At 43.7% G+C, this 6,635-nt stretch overlaps 1 protein-coding gene across 3 annotated transcripts in view; it reads right to left on the reverse strand.

The window, feature by feature from the left end:
- The window catches only part of ELMSAN1 (ELM2 and Myb/SANT domain containing 1), a 51,287-nt gene extending 45,415 nt beyond the window's left edge, over positions 1-5,872 (reverse strand). For all 3 annotated transcript variants that reach the window (XM_030451712.1, XM_030451713.1, XM_030451715.1), the window contains exon 1: positions 5,676-5,872. The gene's annotated coding sequence lies outside the window, so the exon portion shown is untranslated. The remainder of the gene's footprint in view (positions 1-5,675) is intronic.
- Between the last annotated feature and the right edge of the window lie 763 nt (positions 5,873-6,635).

Below are 6,635 nucleotides of genomic sequence, written 5' to 3' on the forward strand. Positions count from 1 at the left end.
TATGGATCTTTGTCTTACTTTTCAATGTATCTAAAGAAGACTACTCAGCATCAGGAATCTGAGCACTTAAGAATAGTATGAAACTGTAAGAACAGCTGACTTGCCTCACTATAAAACTAAATAATAAAAATATAATGTAATTATAATATAAATAATATTATAATATAAATATAAATAATATAAATATATGAATAATATAATGTAATTTGTGACAGATCAGTACAAGATCAGTGCAGGAGTTCAAATGGAGATGCTCAAGGAATTGAGTGTACACAGACCCAGAAAATAAGGCTCCCACCTAAGGATACATCATTAAGTAGTTTGGAATCATGCAACATACTCAAGCAACCTGGAATCCAAACAGAAACACACTTTTACTCTATGACCTATACCATAACAAGGCCATCTGGAGATTATTCAACCTTCTGGAACTGCCTTCAACTTCAGACTTCATCACACCACGCACTGCAGACAAGGTGACAAGTGCTTGGCCAGACCTGCCCTGCAACACCTGGCTCCAGAGAACACCTTCTAGTTCACCCATGCTGAAGGATGCTGCCAGTCTACCAGATTTCCAGGTAGCTGGAAATCAAGCCTGCACCACAACCAAACTGCACAGTCCAACCAGTCTTTCAGAGAGTCTTCTCACTTAAAACCCCATAATAAAAAAAAAAGTCAAGAACAAACCTTGAGGTCACAACTCACACGTTTTCATCACTATAGCTCTAGAAATATCAAACCCAACGTTATTAAAAGATAAAGCCCAAAATCTAGCGTGATACTTAAGTATGAAATGAGTACAACCAACCAATTTAAAACAAACAAAAACAAATAAAAAAAACCCCACAACCAGAAAGCCAAACCAAAACCAAAAACCCCTTCACAAGCAGTACTCTAGTACAGGAAAAAGAAACAAGTTTCTCAGGGAAACTGGTAAGATGACAAACTTAAGGACCTATGAGGGTGTATATACATAAAAATCCATATTAATTTAATTTGTCTTCCCAAAATAAAGGACAAGAGGATATACCAACATATATTATTGCATTATAACCTTTCCTATTAGTAGGGTATGATGGAGAAAGCAACTAAGACCCAGCTTTTGTATGATGAATTAATACACAGGAAAGAAGAAATAAAATGTAAATACTGACTTGATTCCACTTCATACTTCTTTAAATCCCAACACTGAGCACACAATGAATCAGTAACAAATTCAGTAAGAAATTTAACAGAAATGTTTCTAAGTTTACTATTTCAGCCATTAGTAACTTTTAACTTCTTGCAGTCTTTCCTCATGCATACTTAAGTCAAAGTATATAGAACTTTAACATTAATGTTCAAAAACTAAAGACTGAAAAAGAAAGCATTATTCCACACTTTTCTTTCAAGGCCTTTCAAGGTGGCTTAGAAAAACAAAACAAACAAAAAAAAACCACTGAACACTTTGCCATCCCCTCCAAATCTAGCTTTTCCCAGTCTGACAGTTTCTCAACACTAGCTGTAAATGCAACAAGAGGCATTCATGTAATTAACTTGCACATAAAAAGAACATTAATTTTTGAGAGACGTATTTCAAAGAATATCTCTACATCTTCCATACTATATAGAGATTAACAAATTGCATTAATTCAGGCCTGCTGATCAGCTGGCTGTCAGTTGCACCAAACATGATAAAATGCATCAACACAACCAGAAAAGCAAAGAATGAATTACCAAGATTTACCTCTGCATCCCCATTCATTTGTTTGCTCATGAATATCAGAATGTTGTCTGCATTCAAAATGCCTGCATGCCCATTTTCCCCTGCTGTGCAAAGTATTATAGCCTTTTCTCCTAACATTCTGTATATTTTTAAGTCTCTGCAGCTAATCAGCCATAGTTGGAGACCATTCAGAAGTAGAAGCTATGCAAAACCTTGAGAAGTGCCTCCTGAGCAGCCTGATGCTGGGAACACATGCCATTTGTGCACTGGGAGCTGCTGGAGCTGCCAAGGAGCTTCCACGTGGAATGCAAGTTGCTGGTATGCAGCTACAAAAATTTAAATTATTACTTGAGCAACCACCTCCTTCAGGGACCTACATATTGCATGACAAGGGTTTCTGCATCTGAACGCTCAAGTCACACTGAAGGGAACATGTGATTCAAAGCATGAACAACTACTGCCTAGCAGATAGCTCTGTGCCACACTATTCCAATTATTAGTGGAGGTCATAACCATATTTCCTTGAATTAGCAATACATCCCTCCAATTTACAGTTTGCTCAGTGACATGTCTTCCATTTGGAGCTGACTCATGAGCTTTGGCTTCCCTGTGTCAGAATTTGCAAGCTTTTAGGATATGTGTTGGAAAAACCTCAGCACTAGAGCTCCTGTCTCCCTCACCCTCCATTTCACATGATGAACACCAAGAAAAATGGTTTATTTCTCCTTTTTTGACACTTAGAATATAACTAACTGCACCAGAGACAATATGGACATTTACTACCTTTCATTTTAGCATGAAATGTTATTATCTCCAAGTCAGACTTGATGCAATGCCTCAGAAAGAGAAGGGGAAAAGAGAGAGGAGTTTTGCTGTTTGTTCTTTTAAGAAAAGGTGAAACAACAAAACCAAATCAGCTTTTCTTCCTAATACAAGTCCCTTTTAACATCCTCATTCCATTACTTGATCAGTAGGTTAAAAAAGTGGCTGCTAGATGCTTACCTGACCTGGAGGGAAAACTTCTTAGGTACTCAGGTAACCTAGGAAAGCTTCTTGAGTTGAAACTCCCTCAAGAATTGCTGAGCCTATAGAAAACACATCTACCTTTGGAAACAGGACCCCAGTTTAGACAGACACCATCAGAATGATTCATGGCAGCCACTCTGGTCTCCCTCCAGGCCTGAACACAGCCCCTGATGCTACAAGGCTGCTGGTCCTCTGTCAGGGGCAACTTAGGAAGGGGCTGCCTGGACAGAGGAGTGTGATGGGAGGGCTTCCAGGCTTGGAAAATACCCTCTGCAGCTGCCCTTAGAGGTGGCAGGAGTGAAAATGCACATCTGGAAATGAACATCTGGAAAGGGGAGGTTGGTTTCAATGAAGTGCAAAAGATTTAGCATAAGGAATGACTATTACAACCACAAACGATTCAAGGAATCTGTTATTCCCCAGAAGTAATCTGGGCTATAAAATACCTGGTATAAACAAAGATTTACAGGTCAGTCCAAACATGAAGGACAAATCAAAGAAAAATCTACAAGCAGAACATCACAGTAATGCACAGATTAATGAATCTTTGCTTATTTTGTGTTAAAATGCTTCGATAAACTTAGAGAAGGACCACTATGAATGTAAGCTTTTCAACTGACTGGCCCAGTGCTGCAGTTAGTTAGCCATTTACAAAACAAAAACAAAGCTAAAAAAACCCCAAAAAATCACAACAAAATGTAAGCTTCTTCAATACATCACTATGTTATTCACTAACAGAACTACACACATTTTACACGAGGCATTTAGTTGACAACCTGAGGAAACTACCAGTAATAAAACGATGACTGTGTTTAACTCATGCTAGTTGAACACTAGAAATTTTAAAGCAGTTTTCCACTTTGATAGTACTTTCTATCACAGTGCTCAAAACATTTTACAGGCCTTCCCAGCATTTATTACGGCATCAGCAATGATGGTAAAAGGCAACATTTCCAGAAAGCTGTCTCATCTGAGAAAGACCACTTGGAGTTATCAGATCTGCAATCTCTTGGATTTGGTGTTCCACAGATCCCAAGTGATTCCAAATCTAAACTGGTAAAATTTACAGGTTACCAGCAGCACCTCTGAAAAACAAACCTCGGGTAGCTTAAGTTGCATCCAGAAGCACTTTGGCATAATTTTTATTGTCTTTCAAGGTCTTAATTAAAGACTTGCTAATACAGTGTCAGTGGCACACACTCAGTGCCCCATACTGTCCCTCAAACAACGCTGCCTGCTAGAGCACGGTAAAGATGCATTAAAGCTGAAAAAGGGTGTTTAAAACCTATGTCTGGTCTAGCATTCCTTTCAACCTCTTTATTTTTTTGGTGGCCTGTCACAGAAACTCTCCCCTATGCTTTTCTCTCCGTTTCCAAGCAAGCAAGCTGAACTGCACTTGCTTATTTTAACACAGGCTTTTTTCCCCCACAGAAGCAATCAGTTCAGAGCAAGAAGCGAAGCAAACCTGACTGATTTTTCACCTGCTGCATAATGACTTCAGAAACACGAACCCAACCAGCTTTCAGTTTCTTCTGTGATTTCAGAAACTGGTGGTGGTGGTGGTTTTGCCGAGTATGTCAGGTCTGAGACCACTCAGTCTCACTCCTCTTCAGCAAGCCTTCACCCCCCAATCCCTTCGTAACTCTTCGGTGCAGCTAAAAAGGAGTGCCGAATGCAGAATACATTAACTTTTCAGCATCTGCAATGCAAAACTCGGTTTTGTTCGGTACAGAAATCTTGCACAATAGCCTGTGTATGCGTATTCGTTCCAACAATGCTGCCCTGTGCAATCACTCTATAATTACACACAGTCATAAAGCTGCTGCTGTTGCTGCTTGGAACTGCAGTCTCGCCCTCTAAACAACCTAATATCAGTCTCCGCATTAGGACATTTCTCTCTTTCCCTCCCTTAACTGCTTGCTCCGGTACAGAAGGTCCTTACACTGCACTCCGAATACGGAGAAGTGATGAAATAAATAAAATTCTTTGGGGTATTATGAAAAAAAAAAACAAAACCCATCTGTTTTAAGGAGGATGGCACGTAAAATCTCCGTCGAGCAAACAGAATATTTCTTTAATTCTGCAGGCTGGAACCACACGAGACTTAGCAAACCAAAAATAAATCCTGCTCACGCCTGTTAAATAAAACCCGCAAGTATTATATAAGGCGCTCCCATACGTGCGTGGGTGCACTGTCAGCTTTTACTGGCAAACTGCAAAGAATCGCTCCTCTGCAGCTGCTCCTGGAGGGAAGAGCCGGACGCGGGAGAGCGCGGGGTTTTGACAAATTTCCTCATAAATTCCTCCCTACCCCACCCCCTCCCACCACGTGAATCCCAGCACAGACGCCCCCGAACCCCTGCAAGACGAGACCGACACCGCCTTCAGGCGCGGTCCCGGCACAGGCGGCGCGGCCCCAGCGAGCCCAGCGACGACGCAAAAGAACATCCCCGACCTCTCCTCTCCCTCCCACCCCTCGAATCACCAGCCGCGGGCAGCTCACCCGGGCAGGATACCCCTCCTCCTTCTCCTCAAGGCGCCGCTGCAAGCAGGCAGCGACAAAGTGACCCCTCCGCAGCCGATTCAAGGAGGAAAGAGTTCAGCAGCCGAACCGGGTCCCCTCCGCAGCAGCAGGCGGGACGGGACGAGAGTGCCCGGGAGCCGCAGGGCTGCACGGCCCAGGCGCGGAGCCATCCGCCCCCGTCACCTCCACGGGTACTTTTCCTCCTCATCCTGCACCCAGCACCCACAAACCGAGCACACGCACCCCTCCAAAAAAACCACAGCAAACAAACAAAAAACCCAGGAAAAGCACCTCCTCTCCAAAATGGCAGGGAAACGGAAACAAATCGTGCGAGGGAAAAAAAAAAAAAAAAAAAAAAAAGAAAAAAATAATAATAAACCCTCGGAAAACAGAATAGGGAAGGAAAGGCGCTTTGCTCACCTGCGAAGCGAGGCACGGCTGCCGCGGCGGGCGGCTGGGGGGACGCGGAGCAGCAATTTGCACGGAGGTAGGAAAAGAGGGAGAGGGGGTGGGGGGAAACCAAACTTTGTTTCTTTCTCTCCGGGACTCGGGGAAAGCGTCACTTCCTAGTGCGGTAAGCGGGGAGGCTCCCAGGCCCGGGCTCCTCAACAACTCCTCCTCCTCCTCCCGTCTTCCTCCTCCTCTTCCTCTCCCTCCACCCCAAGCCTCTCCGTGGCTTCGCTCCCGCCGCCTCTCACCGTCTTTTCCTGGCTCCGGCCTGGGCGCGCTGTCCTTTTTCACAGATCTTGGCTTGACCTTCTGTGCTTGGCTTTCGCTGCTCTTGCAGGGAAGGAGGGGAAATCCCTAGCGAGTAAGGGGCGGGGAGAGAGTTTGCAGCACTGATTCGGAAGCCAAGCGCTGCGGAACGCAGCCCCGCTCAGCACCAGGATTCATGTACCGAGCTCAGCGCCAGCCGCTCCGGTGTGGTCAGGCTTCGTGGCCCTTCTTCCTAAAGAAAACCAAACAAACTCAAAGCTTTTTTTTTTTTTTTTTTTTTTTTTTGTACCAGAGGAAAACATGGTTTTCTGTTCCCTCCCTTCCCCTTTCTGCCCTTTTTTTTTTTTTTTTTTTTTTCCACAGCTTTTTCTGAAGTGGAAAAACGGGAGAGAGGGTTTGTATCCATTACAGATCCTCAGGTCATTTCTATACTGTTGGGTGTTTTAGCGAACACCTGATATTTCCTTTCACGAGAAAACTGAAATACATACTTAGACAAGAACACATGCTGCTGAGGTTTCAGAGATCGTTCAGTGAGTCCGGAACATGGCTTCCTCTGCTGCCAGGGTCTGAGAGTAAAAAACACTGCGCTGGCAAATGCGGGCAAGCTGCTCCTCCTAAGGCAGGAAATAAAGAAGCTGCTTCGCCATTGCTCCCCCTGTA

This window comes from Calypte anna, chromosome 5A (assembly GCF_003957555.1).
Source record: "Calypte anna isolate BGI_N300 chromosome 5A, bCalAnn1_v1.p, whole genome shotgun sequence".
NCBI lineage: Eukaryota > Metazoa > Chordata > Aves > Apodiformes > Trochilidae > Calypte > Calypte anna.